Genomic DNA, 24014 nt, shown 5'->3' on the forward strand with positions numbered 1-24014 from the left:
CTAGGTGCTGGGGATAAAAAGACAAAAAAATGATGTAGCTTTTCCCATCACTGGCTTCCCTTCTTTTGAGAGGCAGATCTGTAAGCAGTGGCAGGTTTTTCAAACCATAGTAGTAACAAATAATCCTAGATAACCTCTAAGAAATTATTAACTTCAGGCTCTGAAATTCTATGATTGTATCAAAGAGTGCAGATGTGGTTAAATGAATGTTCCTTTTACCTACTTTATCATGGGGCCACTTTCTGGTCTTCTACTCACTCACTTTAAAATAATGTTCAACCCACCTTAAAAATCACTTTATTTTATATTTGGTATTTACTCACCCGAATTATTGCTCCAATACTATATGATCTCATTGAGTCCAGTGATTATTTAAGTTTTGTGTTTGGTTCCTTAGTGCTTTGAATAGTACCTTGCATGTAATCATTGTATCTCATGTTTATATTGTATTTTAAGGTTTGTTTCTTTATTTTTTTTTTTGGTTGAGCACATTTTTAAAAATTTTCAATGTAACTTTATTTGCATAATCTGAAGCGTATACAGAGTGCAGTTATTAACTATAAAGTACCACAAGACTACTTGCCAGGAATCTGAAAGTATCAGCCTAATTCCATGTCACAATTCAAGATATTTTTTCTTTAAGGAATGCCATTACCTGTGAAGGGATATTCAGTGGGGGAAAGTGGTCCTACAGTCCAACCAGAAAGAATACTATCCTCTAAGAAACAAAAGAATTTTTCTATACTTCCTGGGCTTCAGTCAGCTTAAACTAGCTGTGCGTCAGATGATGCTTGTGTAGATCTTCAAATACATTACTTAGGAAAAAGGTGGTATGAAGCACCTGCATATTATAACAGGCCTGTTGGAGCTTGTCTTGTAGGCTGCTTGGGAGACCTTGGACTTTAGGTATGAGGTCTTTGAAGGCCAACTGTAGTTTCAGGGCAATGTCGTGGGACATGTCCAGAGTCCAGATTTCTAGGAGCTGTGTATCACCATCCACATTTTCAGACTGGCTCCTATTCCACTTGATCCACAGCTCAAATAGGACCTTATGGTAATTCTGCCAATCCTCAGAACCTTGCTTACTTTGGTAAGTTAATTCAATTACTTCATAGAGCTGGTAAAATAGTTTTCTAATATTGTTCTTTGCACCTCTGATATTTTCCAATGCATGCTTATATGCCTGGGGCTACAGGTTGCTTGGCAGAGAACCTAGTGACATGAAATAACCTTCTTCTCTTGAAGATTTGTTTTTAAAATTATTTCTGTCTTCCTCTGAAGATTCTTGGATATTAGCCATGTCCTGTGAGATTGGGAGGTATTTGTCCACAGTCACTTTTAATTCTTCTGGTGTTTGTTTCTCCTCTTGGATTTCAGGCAAGCTTTTCTCTTCATCAGACTCAGATCTTGTGGTAATGCCACTGATGCTTATGCCATCTTTCTTGCTGGAGTTGCCACTACTGGCATTCATTAATGAATCAGTTTCTTTTGATGGTTGAGCTCTGTCAAGTATGATCACTTTAGATAAAGGTGGTTTCCTCAAGGGTATATGTGGCCTACTCATTCTCTCTTGCCTGATAGGCTCACTTGAAGCTCTTTTTATCCACCTGTCCTGTGGAGGTGAGGAGGTCTAGAGGTTGAGGGGCACTGGGACCCCAAAATCACAAAACATGGGTCCTTTACAAAAGAATTCCACTCAAGCCTTCTTTCAGTCAGAGACAAGGTTTATTAAAAATTTACCATATTGGCCAGACTCTTAAAGAATCTGAACATTTGTTGACTCTTGGTTAGGTTCTTAAGAAATCTGAGCCCAGGTACATTTCATACATCTATATATATATATATATATATATATATATATATATATATATATATATATATATATATATATATATACACACACACACACACACACACACATATTCTCTATTACATAAAAAATATACATATATTACATATAAAACTATTTTAACAATCTTTTTTTTTTTATTTTGAGGTCCAAATTTTTCCCTTTTTCCATCACACCACTCCTCACTCCTTGAGAAGATAAGCAGTTTGATATTGATCATACATGTGAAGTTAAGTAAAAAGCATTTCCATATTATCCATGCTGCAAAAGAAATCAGGAAAAAAATAAAACAAGAAAAATAAAGTAAGGTAAAAATGCTACTGTTACTGTGTACAATGTTCTTCCAGTTCTATTCACTTCACTTTGAATGAAAACATATCAGTTTTCATTGTTGTTGTTGTTTTTTCTTCATCATCCTTGTCATTTCTTATTGCACAACAGTATTACAACAAAACCATGTAGAATAACTTGTTCAGCCATTACACAACTGATGTGAATCCCCTCAATTTCCAATTCTTTGCCACCATAAAAAGAGCTGGAACAAATATTTTTGTACAAATAGGTCCTTTTTCCTTGTCTTTGATCCCTGTGGGACACAGATCAAATAATGGTATTGCTGGGTATGAGTATGCACAGTTTTATAGCTCTTTTGGTGTAAATCAAAATTATACTCCAGAACAGTTGAACTAGTTCATCAATCTACCAACAGTGCAACAGTGAATTAGTGTCCCAACTTTTCCACATCCCCTTAAGCATTTGTTCTATTTATTTTCTGTCATGTTAACCAATCTGAGAGGTGTGAGGAGGTATCTCGGTGTTGTTTTAATTTTCATTTCTCTAATTAGTAGTGATTTAGAGCATTTTTTTATGTGACTATTGATAGTCTTGATTTCTTCTTCTGAGAAGTGCCTGCACATATCCTTTTAATGTTTATCAACTGGGGAATGGAATTTATTTTTGTTAATTTGGCTCAATTCTCCATATTTTTGAGAAATGAGGCCTTAATCAGACAAACTTGTTGCATGATTTTTGCCCAGTTTCTTGTTTTCCTTCTAATTTTGGCTGCATTAATTTTGTTTGTACAAAAACTATTTTTTAAAGATGTCATATTACCTAAATGATTTACTTTTCATGATCCTCTCTATCTTTTATGTGTAAACCATTTATCCATTTTGATTTTATCTTAGTATATAGTGTAATTGTTGGTCTATATTTTTTTGCCAAACTGCTCTCTAGTTTTCCAAGCAATTTTTGTCAAATACTGAGTTCTTTCCCCAAAAGCTTGGATCTTCAGGCTTATCAAACACTATATTACTTTTATTACTTGCTGTTGTGTACTGTGTACCTAATCTATTCCACTGATCCACCATTTTATTTCTTAGCTACTACCAGATTGTTCTGATGATTACTGTTTTGTAATATTGTTTGAAAGATGGCACTGCTAAGAAGTAGACCTTTTTTTTTTCATTGATTCCCTTGATATGCTTTAATTTTTGTCCTTCTAAATGAATTTTTTTCCTAGCTTTATTAAATAATTCTTTGGTATTTTGACTGTGATGTCACTGAATAAGTAAATTAACTCAGGCAAAGTTGTCATCTTTATTATATTGCCTCAGTCTACCCATGAACCATTTATATTTCTTCAATTGTTTAGATCTGTATTTATGTGAAAAGTGTTTCCATGATTGTGTTTATATAGTCTGAGTTTATCTTAGCTGCTAGACTTGTTAGCAGTTAGTTTTAATATTTTTTTCTCAAATTACATGTAAAAACAATTTTAACATTAATTTTTTTAAAAATTTTGAGTTTCAAATTCTCCCATTGCCTCCCTTCTCCCCTCATCGAAAAAGCAGGCAATTTGATGTAGGTTATACATATGCAATCATGGAAAATATATTTCCATATTACTCATGTTGTGAAAGAAAACACAGATTAAAAAATCTAAGCAAAATAAAACAAAAAAAAGTATACTTTAGATCTGCATTCAGACTCCATCAGTTCTTTCTCTGAGGATAGATAGCACTTTTCATCATAAATCCTTTTGAAGTGTCTTAGAACATTGTATTCATTATATTGCTGAGAATAACAAAAGTCATTCAGAATTGATCATCATACAATATTGCTCAACTGTATAAAATGTTTTCCTGGTTTTGATCTGCTCATTTCACTTTGCATCAGTTCCTGCAAGTCATTCCAGATTTTTTTAACCATTTCCTCAATTTCTATTTCTTTGCCACCAGAAAAGAACTGCTACAAATATTTTTGTACATGTAGGTCATTATCTTTATCTTTTTCTTTAATCTCTCTGGGTACAGATCCAGTAATGGTATTGCTGGGTCAAAGAGTATGCATGGCTTTATAGCCCTTTGGCATAATTCAAATTCAAATGAGACCTTTATCAGAGATACTTGTTACAATTTTTTTCTCAATTATTACTACTCTATTTTCCTCCATCTTATTTCTGCCTTTTTTATTCTACTCTCTCTCACTTTCCTTTCATCCTGTCCATCCTCAAAAGCATTTTGCTTCCGACTATCACCTCTCCTAATCCAATCTCCCTTCTATCAGCAACCATTCTCTGTTTATACCTTTCCCCTCTTACTTTCCTACAGGGTAAGATAGATTTCTATACCCAACTGAGAGTGTTTGTTGTTCCTTCTTTGAGTCAATTCCAGTGTGAGTAAGGTTCAAGTATTCCCTACCACCTGCCCTATCTTCTCCTCCACTATAAAAGTTCTTCCTTATAAGCCCCTTTTATGTGAGCTAATTTACCATATTTTACATCTCCTCTTCCCTTTCTCCAAGGGCATTCCTCTTTCTTAGCCCTTAACTTTACTGTTTTACATATTGCCTCATCTTATTTAACTCACAAGTATGTCTCTGTCTATATACACTCTTTCTAACTGCCCTAATAATGAGAAAGTTCTTATGAGTTACGTGTATCATCTTCTTCTGAGAGTGTGTTTTGAACTTCCCTATTATCATAGTAACTTTCTATGGTCATGATCATTTTATTGTTGTTGTTTGCTTATTTTTCCAGCATATTTCTTGACTTTTAACTTTCTATTAAATTTGGGCTCTGATCCCAGAGTAAAGGGAGTACTTTCAGGTTTTGTTTTGTTTTGTGTTGTGTTGTTTTTAATGCAGCTGTTTTCAGAGCTGGTTCTGAGGGTCTATAAGCTTTCAATTCTTCCAAGGTGGTATGCTCTATGGAGAAGTGTGTTTGCTACTTCCCTGGCCTGTGTTCTAATCTGTAAGCAACCATAGGCACTGTTTTCTGCCCTGGAACTATGATAAGGGTCTCTGGAGCCACAAGATCTGTTGTGTTCTTCTTTGCTGTAGGGATGCAACCCACTTAGGGACATGGGCAATGCAACAGAGTCCTGCACCCAATGTCCCCTGTAATCTTCTTTTGACTGTTTTCCAGACCCTTTTACTGTCTGAGGTCTGAGAGCTCTAGTAGCCACCCCTGCTAATTCAGTTGTTCCTAGGGCCTACCCTTGCTTTGCTGGGGCACTACACTGCCTACACTGGCATAGCCTGTGCTCCACTCTCACCCTGCCAATCTTTTATGTTGTCATGGGTTGGAAAATTATTTTACACCATCTGTTTGTGGGTGTTGCTGTACCAAATTTTGTTTTGAAGTGTTATTTAAAGTTGTTTGGAGAGCTTAGATGAGTCCCTGCCATTTTTCCAACATCTTGGCTCTGTCCCCTCAATATTTGTGTCTGCAGTTATTTTAAATGGAATTTCTCTTTCTGTCTCTCCCAGCTGAGTTTTGTTGGTAGTATCAAAATGCTGATGTTTTATATGGGTTTATTTTATATAATTCAACTTTACTAAAGTTTTTAATTGCTTCAATTATTTTTAGTTGGTTCTCTAGGGTTTTCTGGCTATACCATCTTATCATCTGCAAAGAGCAATAATTTTTTTCCTCATTGCCTATTTTTTTCTTCCAATTTTAATAGCAATAGCTCACATTTATATAAGATTTAAAGATTTTTAATGAGCTTATATGCATTATCTCATGTGAAGCTTACAACAATCCTCTGAAGCACAATTAGAGGAAGCTAAATGGCTCAGTGGATACAGTTCCAGTCCTGGAGTCAGGAAGAAATGAGTTCAAATCTGGTCTCAGACACCTAGTAGCTGTACGATCTTGGCAAAATCATACAATTTTTGTTTACATCAGCTTCCTCAACTGTAGAATGGTAATAATAATAATAGCACATACCTCCCAAGATTATAAGGATCAAATGAGATATTTGTATAACACTTAACACAGAGCTTGGCACATAATGGGAAATTAACAAAAGTGGTTTTTTTTGTTTGTTTGTTTTTCCCTCCTTTCCAGGTTGCAGAAGAGGAAATTGAGGCTTGCAGAGCTAAAATAATTTGTCCATGGTCACATAACTAGTAAGGGTGAATACTTTGACTTGAATCAAGTTCTCTTTGATTATTCCACATCTAGCACTCTACTTATATCATAAGAATGATAGCCAGCAATTTGACATTTGAATACAAGTGAAATTCAATCTTATTCCACCTACCTTCCCACACCCCACCCCACTCCAACCCCATGTCTAATATTTAGCAAATATTTAGCAGTCATTGCTTAAGATGAGTGTCTTTAATGGCAAACTGATTTAGAACATTTTTTTTTATATTTTATATTTTATTAGATATTTATATATATATACATATTTAATATATGTATTATATTTTATATTTTATTTAAGGGCTTACTTAAATCTCATTCCTTTCACTCACATTGTGGAAAATCCTAGAACAACATGAAAGCTAAGATTTTGTTTGTTTGTTTTTTCCCCAGTTTTAGATTATGCACATGGGCATGAGGTAGCAAATTAGGAACAGACAAAAGAGAGTGGCCAAGAGGACCTTAAGGCCCCAAAGCTATTCTTCTTCCCAAATGAAAGAGTGAGTGTTTTTCATTCAGCTAGGGTCCTGATGCAGATCACACTCATGATGGAGTGTCATTGGCCAGTGTCTATTGCTCTGTAGGCTGGTGTATAAGTAGGAAATGGAAAAAGAATGTTCTTGCCAGCAAGGAAAGCAGCTCAATTCATCTTGCTCAGCTTCTTCACTGCTGTGTATAATAATGTTATACTCCCCCAGAGAGGACTTGCCTGTTTCCACCCCCTCCTGCATGTCTTGATTGCCATTAGCCCTTTCAAAGTAATACACTGCCCTCAGGGCTCCTCATCCTGTAAAAATTAAAATGCTGTCTTATTTGGGGAACCAGAGGGTCTTGCAAGGCAACATGAAAAATTAATGGGACATGTGTGAGTTTACGACTCTTTACTTGTGATGAACCCAAGATATATTTTAGGAGTGACCTCTCATTAATTCTTAATAGAAAAGACAGCCTTACCTAGGCAGCCAAAGCTGTTGCCTAGTACTATGGTGTCCCTCTAATATCTGTGGGGAACATTTAGGAAAGAAGAGGTCCACTCAGCCTGGGCAATAGATCTTACTTTGCCTCTGTAACCAAGTGGGCTGATGCAAAGCTGACAGTCTCCAAGGAAATATTATTCATTATATATTTACAGTTATTGGATTAAAACTTTGTAATGTGCTTTGTCCAATTAATAATCATACCAAGCTGACTGAGCTCGGAAATGCATTGTGCTTTTTAAAAGCTCTAATATAGGAAAAGACAAGCAGTTTGTCCTAATGAACGCATCTAATTGGTGCACTTTATTATAAAACACTGGAGCAGCATTTTTCAAGAGGCAGTTCTATTTGTAACAGGCTGTCTTCAGCATGTCAGGGTGTAATAAATGTGCTGCAGAGTAGAACTGCTGATTAGCATTTCTGAAATCCCAGGAAGTTAGTAAAAGCTATTTGCCATTAAAGACAGACCTTTTTAACAGTCTTTGGCAAGGGAGTTATAGTGACCTGTAGGGGTGATCCAGGAGTGCATGTAACTTTCTAGAGATTTCCTCTGGTCATTCTAGGGTATCTATGTAGCTACAAGCGATAAGATGCTTAAGAGAATTTGTCAAAGTTTTATTTTGTTCTTAGAATCTTTCAATTTTTAGAACACTAGGAATCTTTTCATTATCCATCTACAACCTCCTTTTAAGGGGTGGGAGGAAGATCTGGACCTATGATTGGTAATTCCATCATCTAAGATAGTTGGTCTGGGATAGTTTCTGAAGTATTAAATTATTTCTCCATGTTCACATACTTGGTGAGATTTTAAGAATCCTGAGAAGCTTTCTAGATTGTCCTCAGTTTCTTCAACCATTTTATGAGGGGCATCTCAAGTCATTCTGATCTCTATCTTGCCACTGGACCCAGATGGCTCCAGAGGAGACAGTCAGAGTGGTGACTTTGCGCAGCACCCCCGCCCTTAAATCCAATTCACTTGCATGTCATAACATCATCTCCCTGATGTCATGGTCCTCTTCAAGAATGAAAGACAAACAACAACAACAACAACAACAACAACAGCCATTTTATATATGGAAGGAACTGGGTCATTTTTATGGTGTCTTGTAGTTCTAAATCTCTGATGTGTTATTTCACTTCTATTACAGAAGCTCCCTCTACTTAGTAGCAGATCAGCAGGTCATCTGAAAGTTAAAATCGTACAAAGTTGCAAGAAGGCATTGCAAAGCTCACAGTCAAACAGACAGAATATATTAAAAGCTGGACGAGAACCCCTATCTTCCTTATTATGAGACCAGAGGTCTCTATCCACTACTACATACCATTTTAAGCTTTAATGATCTAATACGCATTTTTTATTGCTTTATGTTTTATATATGCCAATGACTGGCCTCAACAATCATTCTTTTTTTTTTTTTAATGGTTGCAAAATAGTCACAAACAAGAAGAAAAATGAAGAGAGATGAAAATAATGTTTCAGCAGGACAGGGGAATGGTGCTGAGAAATACAAAACCCAAAGTCACCTGTGAAGTATTTCCTGACTCTCAGAGTGAAGTTACAGTGATCACCATTCTTTTCTGTAGGAACTACAGAAGAAAACACAGATTTCTAAAGGAAGCTGTGGAGCTGTTAGACGATTCTAAATTTTGTCTAAGAAGAATGAAAGGCAGAAAGGTCATCACTGAAATGAACACTCAATAATAAAAGGGAGAGTGTCGTCATTTCTCCCCTTGCATATACAAAACTCCAGCATGAGAAATAATCATGTCATGTAGAATGCCCATTTGAGTGATATGCTTCCAATGTTTATAACAATACTCTTTATTTCTTCTGCCAGTTATTGCTAAAAGTGAATCCTAGTAGATATATCATCTATACTGAATTGTAAAAGAAATGCTTTCATTTCATTTCATTCATTTCTGTTGTTCAGACTGAAATGTGGAATTGAATGGAAACATACACCTTATCTATCAGTAGGTGCACATACGTGTATACATACATATATGTGTATAGATACATAGATTTTACATGTGTCTATATTTACATATATCTATATCTTTTTGGCTTTGACTTTCAAGTTCATTGATGTGGGGGGTAACTTCTCAGTGAAAAAAGTTATCTACCGATGTAGAATAATAACTGTTATGAAACATATAGTTTTAGAGAGTATTATCATGAAGCCAGTAAGTTTCAAAAGAGAGAGGTTGGGCTTGAACCCAAGAATTCCTGATTTTGAGGCCACTATGACAAGTTGACAAATAGATAATTGAACAATATACACACAAATATTTATGTGCATATACACATCTATGTGCATCTGTGTGTGTATGTATGTGTGTGTGTGTGTGTGTGTATTTTGTGTGTATACACACACCCTCACATATACATAGACATGCATACGTATCAGGCATTTCTTATTTCTCTCACATATAACTTTATGTGATTGCTTGTTGTAAGCTTAGTGATTTTGAGTTCCCTGACAGCAAGGACTGTCTTTTGCCTCTTTTAGCATCCCCAGAATTTAGCACAGGGTACCCAGGTAATTAATAAAAGTTTACTGACTGACTGTTTGGAATTGTAGATGGCCTTGGATCAGAGGACATGCAGGTATATAGACTACACATAGAGAAGCTAAGGCTCAGAGGGCCTGGGTTCTTTGCTTATGTTCATGGAGCTGGTAAAATGCCAGAGCTATGAAATGAAATCAGGCATTCTAAACTTATTTTCAGTGTTCTTTTCAGTATCCCATACTGTGCTGGATTGATAAAAGATTCCACAAGAAATAGGAATAATAACACAATACAACACTCAGTTAGAAGCAGAGGTAGCTTTACATAGTAGTTGATATCAAAAGTAAAGAAAGTAGGGGAAAAAAAGGTTTCCAGATAAAGGAAACTGATTTTATATTACCAACTGTCCTACAGGATACTTTTACCCTTCTACATCTGGGATATAGGATCTCAGTTATTTGGATGGGTAACTCAAATGCATCTCATACCAAGACAGAGGGATTTCCTTGGTTTATACTTCCTTAGGACAAGACAGTCTTTTCAAAAAAGTCCTATTCTAATGGTTAGGTAATAACCCAAAGGTGGCTACAATCCAGATGCTATAATTAATCACTTCATCTCTACCTTTTCTGTGTGTCTAGTCCCAGGATGTAACCTATTGGCCTTGAGACACCTCTAGAAAAAAAGGGACTACATCTTAACATTTTATGGATTGTTTTAATATTGACCTGAATCACTACGGTTCCATATCTCTTAGGTACCACTGAGTGAGAACAATGAATTATCAGACAGGAAATTAGAGAGGGCTACAAAGTGTCTGTGGGGGGAATGTGTGTGTGTGTGTGTGTGTGTGTGTGTGTGTGTGTGTGCATGTGTATATGCATGGATGTATACATATATATGTACGTATATATGTAAAACTTTTGTTGTTGCAGAGAGATAGAATTCAGCTTCATATAAGGAAAATAATTCCTACAATTAAAGACATATAAAAGTGGAGTTGACAGATTCCATAGATAGCAAGTTTTCTGTCACTAGACCTTCAAATGAAGGCTGGATGCCCACTTATCAGGAATATTACAGAGTTAATTATTGTCCAGATGTTAGTTGAATAAAATGGCCTCACTTCTGATTTCCCCTCTAATTTGTAGACTGTGGCTTTAAAAAAACTGTTCTAAACAATAAGTTATAGGAGGTCATGGAATATTACAAGACATCATAGTCATCCTTCTGGGGCCTTTTAGCATTTAGGTGAGTTGGAATCAAGGATGAAAATGTCTGGCTTAAATATAATGAAGAAAAAAAAATCCATCCAATCAAACTGTCTCATTTCTGTTCATAACTGTGTTGTTTCTGTTTTTAACATAGTGCCTGGAACACAGAAAGTGCATAAAACAGTACTGTTGATCGACTTATTGAAATAGAATGAGTCGTTAAAGTCAACAAATTACTATTTTCTATTCTTTAATGGAGTAGTTTTTTTTTTTTGCCATAACCCACAATTTGCCTTCTATTCAACTCTAAGATTCAGAATAGCCAAAAAAAAAAAAATAAAAAATTCTTTTTAACTTAAATCTTAAAAGAACCATAAAGAGCACCTAGTCCAAGCTTGCAAGGTAACTAAGCCTCTGAAGCCGTAAGGTTTAACCATTATAAACTACTTAATCAGAAAATCAAAGCACTTGTTAAAAACTGTCTTATTTCATAAGAAGTAGCCCCTTTTGAGAAAAACTGATAATAGTTTGAATAATATATCTACACATTTTACCTCTTCACATCAGAATGAATTGAAGTTTGGTCCTTCTCCATATCCACATTGTCTTCGGAGTTGTCTTTCATGTTTTACTGCTATAAAAAATCAGAATAATTAACATGTGTTTCTACGATTCCATAACCTTGTGCTTTTTTTTTTAACATTTGTTTGTCTTATATTATGAACTTAAGTTGATTTGTTCTCAGAAATAGAACTTTGTACGAATTTTAGAGCTTTTGAACTGAAAGGAACCTCACAAAACATTTATACCTGAACAAGAATCTACTCTACCACCAACTCAGAAAATGGTCATTCAACTTAGACTGAAGACTTTGAGGAAGGGGAAAGCTACTACCTTCTGAAGTTGCTCATTAAGTGTTTAAATAGCTCTAATGGTTAGGAATATTTTTTTTCTTACAACAAGCCTAAATTTACTTCTTTGAAACTTCATACCATTGCTCTTAGTGCCCTGTGAGATCAACTACACAAAGTCTAACACCTCTTCCATATAACAGTGCTTCACATATTTGAGGCCTGCTATCATGTTCCCTTAAGTCATTGCTTCCCCAGACTAAATACTTCCAATTCTTTCAAGCAATGTTCATATAGCAAGAATTTGAGGCCCTTCTATATACTAGCTGCCATACTATGGGAACTCTCCAGCTTAACAGGGTAGTCTCACTATGTTGTTCCTATAAGTTGCAAACATCCTTTGGAGTTGAGTTGTAAATAAGCAACACAATCATTATTGAGTTCGTCAGAAACATCTAAACCATACAGGTGGTCTAGTCTGTGAGCATTCACTAATGTTCATTCTTCTAATATTGCATAAGCCTTCTTTTATGCTTCTAAATATTCCTAGGCTCAATATCAATACTTGAATAGTTGAATGATCTCATTGACACAGGCATTCCTTCCAGTTATGGAAATCATAATCTACCTTTGTTTTCATCCTGCGTTACTCTTGTCTATATCCTACAACGCATATCTTTGCCAAAGGACGCTTATCTACCTTGCTAAGCCCTCCTTGTTTTCTGTTCACATTACCTGTACAGCACAATGGAATGCAAGTAGTATCCATTGCTTATCCCTTGCTCTAACCACGTGAGTAAACTATCTTTTAAATTTTCCAGTCATATTGTTTCTTTGAAATATCCTTTCCACCACTTCTTTTGCATGATTCTTTGCTTACAAGATGTTGAAGCCTCATTGCAGATTCTATATACTTCTTCATTGCCCTTTGAAATGAACTTCAACTTCAATTGGAAGACAATGACAATCTATGACTTGTAGCTCTATAATCCCTTGTGGTATAGAGGTGTCTCTGTTCTCAGAAGCTGTGCCAGAGGTGCACAAGATCTGGTAGGTTCTACCAGTCATGAAGGGTTTCAAATGTAGTCATGGACACCAGCTATGTCTACTTTATGAAGACCAGACTTGAAAAAGAAGGAGAGTCTGATAGCCTGGTGGTGAATTATTTGATCATGGCACCTCATGTACTAATCAGTCTCAACATAACTATATGATTGCAACTGCATTTTCACTGAGATGACTTAAAGGACAAACTGTCACAACTAACCCCTCTTGAAATTCAGTGCCTTGGAGAATCTAATGGACTCAGAATTGTCATTCAGGGGCTTATATGTTATGGCTACCAGAGAGTTTCTTGTTCAATTATTTCAGATATGCCATCACTGTGTCTCCTAGGTGACAAACTGAGTGGTGCTGTTTATGACGAATAAATGATGATAATATACAAATGTCTGTAATAGGCTTATTAAAACAGGCCATTACGTTCTTATTATTGTTCAATATTGACATCAACAAAGTGAGTGATAATAAAAAGATTATGTTTCAAAAGTACATAATAAAATGTCACCAAGAACATCATAAAATGTTACTATGCACCATAAGGAATATAAATAGTTTTAGAAATGAAACTGTCAAACCATTTAAAGGCAGGGAATGCAACTCTCAAAATCCTCTGTAGTCCAATGTAATACTAAGTAAAAATATTCTGTAAGAGATACATCAAAAGTTAAACTTGCTTGTCCAGAAACTTTACCTGGTGTAAAAGTTAATTTATGCAATGAAGAATATCTTCCACATTCTTCTTCATTTACGCAAACCTATACCTGTATAAGATATGCATTTGAAAGAAGGGCAGATCAGGGGAAGGAGTATTCAGAATGCATGCCATGTTGGGGTAGGGGGAGAAGCAAGATGAGGAGAAAATCTGGAACTCAAAATCTTGTGGAAGTGAATGTTGAAGACTAAAAATAAATATTAAATTTTTTTTAAATAATAAAAAATAATGAAAGAATGTGTTCTAGTAAGAACACTGGACCATGAGTCAGAATTAGACTGAGACTAAAGTCTATCAGTCTGTAAGTCCATGAGTTTCAGCTCCACTATTTACTAATTGTATAGCAATAGGGAAGTCACAGAACTTCTCTGAGATTGCTTTCCCTATCTGTCATATAGACTAAATGATCTCTAGGTAAAGATCTCTTTAGCTCTGACATTCTGAGTCTATGGTGCCATCATTCCAACCTGCTAAGAATGAATTGAATGATTCTGTTTGGGAGCTTACCATGAGCTACTTTTGTGCAGAAATGACTTACAATTTTGAAAAGTGTATCAAAGCAGCTGATGGCAATACTGTGTGAAAATGAGAGGAGGTTCACATCTTAGACCAATTATCAAGACATGTCATATAAGTTGAAAAGCGGAATGCAAAGAAAGGTTGTTTCACTCTGGAAACTGCTTAGTTAGCAAGCTTGCACATAATAATAAGGTCTTAAAAAGTGGCAGAGTATGAAGTTGGAGATGTGGAGTGCCAAATACAGAGACAGGTCAAAAAAGCAGTTGGAAAATAAAGTTCTAAAAACCTAAAGTCAGTGGAAGCTTTTTATTTGCCAGAATATAATGGGTCTACCTTCCCTTGATCAAGTTCTCCAGTCTTCACAACTAAGACTTTAAAGCTGATCTAGACCCCTAAATTCTTTAATATTACCGAGTCTGAGAAAGGAGAAACCAGACATTTAGAAAAGATGCCCATGATACTAACATACAAATGGAAAAAAAAAAGTGAGATGCTTCAAAACACAGGTTTACAACTGAAGCCAAGTTAGAGTTAGTAAACTAGATTCATTAAGGTTCTTAGGTGTTCTTCTATTAATGGTTCTGTAAAAATCACCTCTGAGGTCAACACAAAAGGGCTTTATAAAGTTTGTGATAGAATGGGAGGAGACAAAAACACAAATATTGGCATATATATTGAAACTTGATTCACAAGAGTGCTTATTCCTTGAAATTTTTTTAATTTTGAGGTTTATTTTTGACAAGTTATTTCTTGTGATATCAGAGTCACTACAGAAATCTCTACCTCCTGACAATTAAAAAGAATAGTTAAATCAAATAATGACATTTGACAACATATGAAGAATTCTGGCTGTATATTGCTGATGTTTTTTGGGTGGGGCTTATTTCTCACTTTCTTTTCTCTTCTACCAAGATTGGTCCCTATAATAAGTGAGTTTTCTTATTTTCAGTATGGTTTTCATTTGTGTAATACACATTACAATGTGTTTATTGTTCTTACTTGCTTACTTTATTCTATATCAGTTGATAGAAATCTTCTTATTCTTTGCTGAATTGGTTGCGTTTTTCATGTCTCTTGGTACTATAATTTCCCATTATTCTTATATGTCAGTTTGTTTATTCATCTCCCAATCAATGAGTACCCACTTTGTTTCCAGTTTACAGGGACCACAGAAAGTGCTTCTATGAATATTTTGTCATGTAAACACCTTTCGTTCTTAAATCGTTTGGTGGGATTGCTGGGTCAACATACACTCTCCCCTTCCAAAAATAATTTAAAGAAAGCTATTCATTATTAACCTGCAATAAGTGTAATTTGTTAGTTTTCAGAAGTTCAAGGTGAAAAATTACCTTAGAACTAACAACATTATCAAATTCATGTAAAGTGATGTAGAGAATCCCTTTCTTTCTTTTGTAACCATTTTTATGGTTTTTAATTTTTTTAGGCAATTGGGGTTAAGTGACATGCCCAGGGTTACACAGCTAGTAAATGTCAAGTGTTTGGTCTGAGGATGGATTTGAACTCTGGTCCTCCTGACTTCAGGGTAAGTGCTCTATCCACTGCACCACCTAGCTGCCCTTTTCTTTCTTATAAGCTCTCTACACTTCATAGAAAGATTTGGATGTATCATTCATGGTTATTTCTCTAGAGTTTAGCTTACATATTTACTTAAGATACCAGATAATCCTTAAGATTGTTTCTTGAGCTACAATTTTACCTATATAGCGTTGGATACTTTGGGGGACAAAAATAACCACCCAAAAAACCCCAAAAATTATTTTAGCTATTGCCCGATATCTTAAATACCTGACTTTGGCACTATTGGGATAGAATGATGTCTCTTCCCTGCAGTACCCAGGAAAAGCAATCTTGAGAAGGAAAACTCAGCTTGAGAAGTCTTAGCATAATGGTGCACTGTTTGAGTGGAGATCAAACAGAAACTCAAGAGGAGCAGCAAGTCTGACAGAATGGGATGTTATACCAACTTGATTCCTTATGCAAACAGGATGCTCAATTCTCCTAGAGAAGAAAAAAAAGTAAGAGCTCAAGAAATTCCATAGCAAATAATTTCTGACATTTTAAAGCATCTTTTATATGTAAGACACTATACTAGTTACTAGAGCTGATATATAAACAAAATAGGACCCTTTTCTTTAAGAAGCTTATGTTTTAGTAAAACAGTTTAAGATAGCATTCATAAAAACAGTTACCACACAGATTAGAATATGGTGAGTCCACAAGAAAGGTCAAAACTAGTTGCTTAGAGACTCTATAAGACAGAAAGATAACTTCCTGCTGGAGGGGGATAGGTAGGATGAGGAAAGTCTTCACAGGGAAGGTGGTATTTGAAGACATTGACTGAAGGGGATGGAGGTGAGAACATCCCAGGCACAGGGAATTCACAAAGACACATACTATATACAATGCACTCTACTGCTAAGAGTTATAGGAAGTGGTGAGGATAAGAGTGGTACAAGGTTGGAAGCAAAGCAGAAATGAGCAAGACAAAATTCTTCCTCTAAAGAGTTATGTACAGAAGCACATAACCTAGGCATGGACAGGGTTCAGATTATAGGACAGAAGTATTCAGAATCAAGGGAACTTAGACCTTAGTCCTGAGCTAGATCCAGCTGCCTGTGTACCTAGAGCATGCTTTCACTGTACCTAAAGCGGTCTAACTAAGTGTAATTTAGAGAAAAGGAATCATAGCATAGTGAATGGTGGATTGGCATTGGAATCAAGAACCTCTAGCTTCAAGTCCTGCTTCACGCACACTGAATAGGTAACCACAACAAGTCCCTTAACCATCTAGTGCTCTGGAGAACTCCCTGACTGTTAATTAGAGTTGCTGATCTACAAGGGTGGAGAGAGTTTCTATTCCACAAATTCCCCACAGTGGTGATCTCAGTGCCCTAGACTTAAGGTGAGGGAAGGGATGGAGGGAATAAACATTTATAAAATACCTACTACATGCCAGGTACTATACTAAATGATTTTAAAATAAATATTATATCTTGATCCTCACAACAACTCTTCAGGATAAATTTATTATTATCTCCAGTTTATAGTTGGGGAAACAAGACATAATGACTTGCCCAGGGTCAAGCAACTAGAAAGTGTGTGAGGCCATATTTGAAGTCAGGTCTTCCAGACTCTAAGGCCAGTGCTCTATATACTATACTACCAGCTGCATCTAAAGAAACTGAAGATTAAGTGTGGCAGAACAAATGACAATCTGCATTAGTAGAGGGAGCTCCTTTCTAGTATATACAGTGACAAATAAACACATATGTGTACATACACACAAACATATATTTAGTCTAGACATAAATACACCTTCACACCTCTAATAAAGTAGCAATAATGCTGAATTCAAGGCTACTTGTAATAATGTAGAAAACAAAAATTATAGGACAGAGTTAAAGGAAAAACCTTCACTCCTAAGGCTGTAGATCTATGAAAGAATATCTCATCCCCTCATTTGCATATTCCAGACCTACCAGGTTTTTTGTAGGAGTTCCCACAAGTTGCTGACCAAGACCAGAAGCAGAAGGCCTGAGTTCAGTGAGCTCTGAAATTGGTGTAGTGCCAAATAAAACTATAAAAATCATCACCTTTTCTCTTTGACCAACTTCACCCCCCTCTTTAATTGCCCTATACCACCAGCTAGAGGATCATTCTACTCTTTCCTCTCCCCAACCTATCCTATCTCATTCTCAAAGGGCCTTGTTTTCAGTCTAGCCATCAACCTGGTGAAGAGTTAACTGTCAGGGTTTTGTGGGGTTGCAATTTCTAAGGGGGAAGCATTTTTAGGAATCATATGGCATAGTGCTTACTCCCTACAATCATACATTCGTGCCAAGAAGGCTCTTTATCCATCAATCTACTTGTAAATGGTCCCTTTAAAAGTTTCCCCTCACCTTTGGAAGAAAAAAAAATTACCTTCCCAACACTTTAGAATGCCTTTTTCTTACTATTCTAGTGGAATTTCCTGGTTTTTTTTTAACCCAATCCAGTTGGGTATCAAATTCCTTCTGACTACCTATGCTGGTATTATTTAGATTTCATCGTTTAGGTAGAGTGCAGATGCTTCCCTGCTGTGCTGCACATATAAACATACCACACACCTATACAACATGGTAGACTTCCATAAGGTTCACTAATATAACATAACAACAATAACATCACAATACAACATAACATAATAGTTTCACATCTAGACTTTGTAAGGCCATTATGACATTCCTGATATATGTAGGTATGTGTGTGTATGTATGTGTATATATAATGAGCAATATGTGGTATATTACATGCAATATATTATGACAATGTATGTTAGCTACAACTCAGCTCAAAACTCATCTATTATAAAAATTCAGATGCTAAAGGAAGAATAGATCACAGAGATTTTCTCATTTTTGAAAATATGTATGTAAAAGATGTTCTAAGTATACTTACATCTATATATTTATATTTATATCTATCTATAGATATGAGAGAAAATGTAGTGTAGACCTGCTTCTGACACATAATGGACCCAAGTAAAGTGACTTAACTTTTTGTGTTCTAGTAATTCTCTAACACTATAACTTGCAAAGAGCTAGTTGGTGTTTCTTGGTCTAGGGTTATTTTTATTTTTTTTAACGTGACATTTCCTATCCTAATGAAATCAGAGGCCCAGTAGATAGATATAAATATCTGTATAGAGATCCAAGGATAGCATCTCTAAATTTTTATCCCCTTTGAAGATTCAAGAGATTCTGTCTAGAAATTATACCTTAAAAGTCTTTCTGGACTAAGGACACTGGTGTCCACAAGCTGATAGGTGATCAGGGCCAACATGAAGCTTCATGAATCTAAGTCTCTGCTAGCTTAGCAAAATAAATTATTTTCAGTGAAGAGAGAGAACAAAAGTCAATTTTCAGACTGAAAGGAACTTACAAAGTTTTCAAGTGTGGTAAGGAAGACAACTGAATATTATAATGAAAGGTAATTTTCTAAGAGAAGGCAATAGCCCAGATAGAAAATTGTGGTCGATAAAAGGGCTTATAAGTTATGACATGGACCTGAGTAAACAGATCTGTTCTATTAAGAAAAAATGCCTGAGAGTAACTATCACAATGGAGACTAGGTAACAACTAACTGTGCCTTCACCACACAGAACCAAGTGATAATAAAGAGAACCATCATGTATATGCCATTTGCTTAGCAGACATATAGGGTCAAAAAGAATGAAAGGGGAGGCGAGAGAAAAAAGAAATTCTTTCAGCTAGGCATAAACTTGGATGTGGGAAGAATTAACAGTTCTGTGATAAACTGAGACTGTTAAATCTGGACAAAGTAAGTTACAAGGAGAAAAAACCCATTTGCCCATGTTCTTTAAGACATTTTTTTTTCATTAAATCCACAGATAAATGAAGGTGACTCATCTAAATGAAAGCTATAAAGGAAAAAAAATATAAGATTTTTATCCTTTAGAAGCTTACCCACCTTTTCAATAAAGTTCACAGAGCTGAGGAGACACAAAGTGTGTATATATGTTTATATGTGTGAATACACATATATGAGTTTATTTATGTATATCATATTATATCATGTCATATCATATTATATTATATCATGTTAGCTCTGTGACCTTGGGTAAAAAACAGAATCCTTCAACTCTAGAAGACTATAGGTTCTAGAGGAGTTGTTCATCTTCATAACTGAAGGGATCACCACTAGAGTAGGAGATCCTCTCATTGATGAAAATAGCCATCCAGATTAACATCACTAAGAAAAACTATGTAGGAGAATCTTATGAAAGGGGAAGAGGGAATTTTCCAAGGAGCAAAACATGGTATTATGTTACCATAATGAAGCTGCATGAATTATGGTATCTTTAATCAATATGTATAATTACTATTCATCATATTCCTAATGAAAAGGTTTGGCAAGTATGACTTTTTCCCCCACTCATCCTTTTTTGTTTTTCTTTTTCCTTTAGGAGAAAACTCTAACATATCATTTTGGCCAACACATTTTGCTCACTGCGTAATTTTCCTGGTTCACTAAATTTTCACTATTCTTACAATTATTATATGATTTCAAAGTGAAAGGGAATTCTGAGATCATCTCCTTCATTTTACAGATAAAGAGGTCAAGGCCCAAACAGGAAAAAAAAAACACAGTCAAAAAGGCAATAAATATCAGAACTTGGATTTAATTAAAATTTTTCTGATTTCAAAACCACTTCCTTGTCCATCTCACCTTTTCTAACCTCATTATATATTGCTCCACATCTCACATGGGAGGGGGCGGGGGACAGGAACCAAACATTTATTATGCATCTAATAAGTACCACACACTTGACAAGCATTAGTTTATGTAATACTTGCAACAACCTTGCAAGAGTTAGGTGTTATTATTATCCCCATTTTACTTATCTCAAAACTAAGGCAGAGATGGAGTCAAGATGGCTAAGTAAAAGCACTGACTTGCTTGAACTCTCACCCAAACCCCTCTAAATACCTGTAAAAATGACTCAAAACAACTTCTAAAGCATCAAACCCACAAAAACACAAAGTGAAACAAATCTCCAGCCCAAGACAACCTGGATGGATGATAGGAAAGGTCTATTGTGTCATGCTGGGAGAGAAACATAGTTCAGTATGGGCCAAACAGGAAAAGACAGGGCCAGAGAAAACCCAGAGCAGGCCTCAGGAGACTGAATCATGGGCAATTGTGGTGGTTTCTAGACTTCTCAACCCACAAATGCCAAAGACAGCCTAGACGGTCAGTGGGAAAGGTCTCTTGGACTTGAGTGAGAGAGGAGCATGGTCCAGCCTTAGCCCTAATGCAAACCCAGGGTGGCAGCCACAGCTGCAATAGTTGCTTCTAGAATGCTCAGCCCACATATGGTGTGGGGATCGAGCAGCTGATCAGAGGGAGATTGCAGGGATCTCTTTCAAAATACAGTGGAAATAAATCAGATTATAGAATCTTACTTTGGTGAGAAAGAAGATCAAAACATACAAACAGAAGAAGATAACAAAGTCAAAGATTTTACACCCAAAACCTCCAAGAAAAATATGAATTGATCTCAGGCCATGGAAGGGCTCAGAAAGGATTTTGAAAAGCAAGTAAGAGAAGTAGAGGAAAAATTACATAGAGAAAGGAGAGTGCTACAAGAAAATCATGTCAAATGAGTCAACAGTTTGCTAAAGAAGATCCAAAAATTACTGAAGAAAATAACATCTTAAAAAATAGAACTACTCAAATGGAAAAAAGAGGTCCAAAAACCCAATGATGAGAAGAATGCCTTCAAAAGCAGAATTGGCCAAATGGAAAAGGAGGTCCAAAAGCTCACTGAAGAAAATAAGTCTTTAAAAATTAGAATGGAACAAATGGAAGCTAATGATTCTATGAGAAATCAAAAAATTATAAAACAAAACCAAAAGAATGTAAAAAATAGAAGACAATGTGAAACATCTCATTGGAAAAATAACTGACCTGGAAAATAGATCCAGAAGAGATAATTTAAAAATTATTGGACTATCTGAAAGCCATGACAAATAAAAAAAATAAGAGCCTTGACCTCATCTTTCAAGAAATTATCAAGGAAAATTGACTGCCCTGATATTCTAGAACCAGGGGTGACAAAGAAATTGAAGGAATTCACCAATCACCTCCTTAAAGAGATACCAAAAGGAAAACTCCTACAAATATTATAGCCAAATTCCAGAGTTCCAAGATCAAGGAGAAAATATTGCAAGCAGCCAGAAAGAAAGAATTCAAGTATTCTGGAAACACAATCATGATAACACAAGATTTAACAGCTTAAACATCAAGAAATTGAAAGGTTTGGAATGTGATATTCCAGAGATCAAAGGAGCAAGGATTAAAACCAAAAATTGCCCACCCAGCAAAACTGAGTATAATCCTTCATGGAAATGATGGATATTCAATGAAATAGAGGACTTTCAAGTAAAAGACAGAGAGAAAGAGATGGTGGTGGGGGGCACAGGGTGAATTGAATATGAAGAGATGGTACCTAAAAAATAAAATTAAGGGGAGAGAAGATTGTACTGGGAGAAGGAGAAAGAGAGGGGTAGAATGCAGTAAATTATCTCACATAAAAGGGGCAAGAAAAAGCTTTTACAGTGGAGGGGAAGAAGGGAGAGATGAGAGGGAACAAGTGAATCTCACTCTCATTTGGGTATGGATATCTATCTTACCCTATAGGAAAACAGATGGGAAGGGGATAACAGGGGGATTATAGAAAGCAGGGCAGATTGGGGGAGGGGGTAATCAAAATCAAACACTTTTGAGGAGGGACAGGGTCAAAGTAGACAATAAAAAAATGGGGGGTTGGATAGGATGGAGGGAAATATAGTTAGTGTGCGTGTATGTGTGTGTGTGTGTATACTTTCCTATGGTTCTGAGATCTGTAAATAGTGGTGCTTGAAGGATAATGGCTTTCTTTGGTATATTTATGAAATTTAATATTTTAAATGCAGTTCCTACCAGTATATTTGTACCTTTGAAGGATCCATTAGTGTAGGTATTTCTACTACCTCACAATATATATTGTGCATAAATACTCTATAGTGAACTCACTTAATGCCCCAGAGAACTTTTTCTTTGGATCTTTGGTTATTTCATAGATATCAGTGCAATATGAGCTATCCATCTATTATCCTTAAATTTCCTTACATCACCAAGCTTTTTTCGGGTACCCATACTCTCAATGATGTCTTTTATGCCAACTCTTCTACATAAGCCACAATTAGAAGGGTGTTACAGTGTGATTACACTCAGTAAGTATTTCTCCATTTTACTATAGGTGAGCTTCCAGTGAATCTCATACTGCTTAGAGTCACAAAAGCAGGACTTTTTCGCTCTTATCATTATTTTCCCATTGATGCAAATATTCTATGATTCCTACACTTGTTAATCAGGTAAATATTATATTTTTGATATACCAAGCTATAAAAAGAACTGTTATTTGTATCTGTTGAGCTAGAAAAATGTAGGAAAAAAAATGAACACTCAGTTTAGTATCTACACAAAGAAGGAAACTTCCATTTTGGCATATTTTGAGACAAACCAGTCTATTAGTCATGTTCTATTTGGTCCTGGACAGAAAAAAAAAATGGAAGTAATTGTTGTAAACTGCAAAGAGAAAAATGTAAACTTAGTGTAGGGAACCATCTTCTAATAATTAGAGCCCAGGTATCAAATGGAAAGTATTAGGTTCCACTTACAGGAAATCTTTGAACAATGAGTGGATGAGTACTTGTTTGGGTGTGTTGTAAAGGGAATTAATTTAAAGGTAGAGATTAAACTACATTGCCTATATTGTCCATTCCAACTCTGAAATTCTCTGAGTCCTTGATTTGGAGGGTGAATAGCTCTACTCTGAGGAAGATGAAGACAACTACTACTACTACTACTACTACTACTACTACTACAACTACAACTATGACTGCAACTACAGCTACTGCTACTACTACCACTACCACCTAGAATTTCATTCAGGTTTTAATGTTCTAACACTTTGTTAAAATAACTTTGAAGTGTAAATAAGTATAGCTAAAATATAACTTTCCCTCTTTTGCCCATGAGGAAATTGAGTCTCAGAGAGGTTAGGTAGCTTGCCCAAGGTCAAATGGGTAATAATCACAAGTGAGAGAACTTGAGCCCAGATTTACACCTCTTTCCACTATGTGCTATTGTTTTTCAGTGGTACCTAGAGGCACCCATCCTTTTCTCTGCTTGCCCTTGGCCCTCGTAGAGTTTCTGAAGAGATAAGTCATATTTTCTTAGACTTTGAGATCAAACACAAAGGAACAGAAGCTGAGGCCATAATTAAGATTTCCCTCTCTATTTATAAAGATGAA

General features: G+C 35.7%; 1 pseudogene; it reads right to left on the reverse strand.

Annotated features, from left to right (window-relative positions):
* Positions 1–638: 638 nt before the first annotated feature.
* On the reverse strand, positions 639–22854 carry LOC110201125 (perilipin-3-like; annotated as a pseudogene).
* Between the last annotated feature and the right edge of the window lie 1160 nt (positions 22855–24014).

Source organism: Phascolarctos cinereus, unplaced genomic scaffold (genome assembly GCF_003287225.1).
Source record: "Phascolarctos cinereus isolate Bilbo 61053 unplaced genomic scaffold, phaCin_HiC Scaffold_9;HRSCAF=440, whole genome shotgun sequence".
In the NCBI taxonomy this organism is placed as follows: Eukaryota; Metazoa; Chordata; class Mammalia; order Diprotodontia; family Phascolarctidae; genus Phascolarctos; species Phascolarctos cinereus.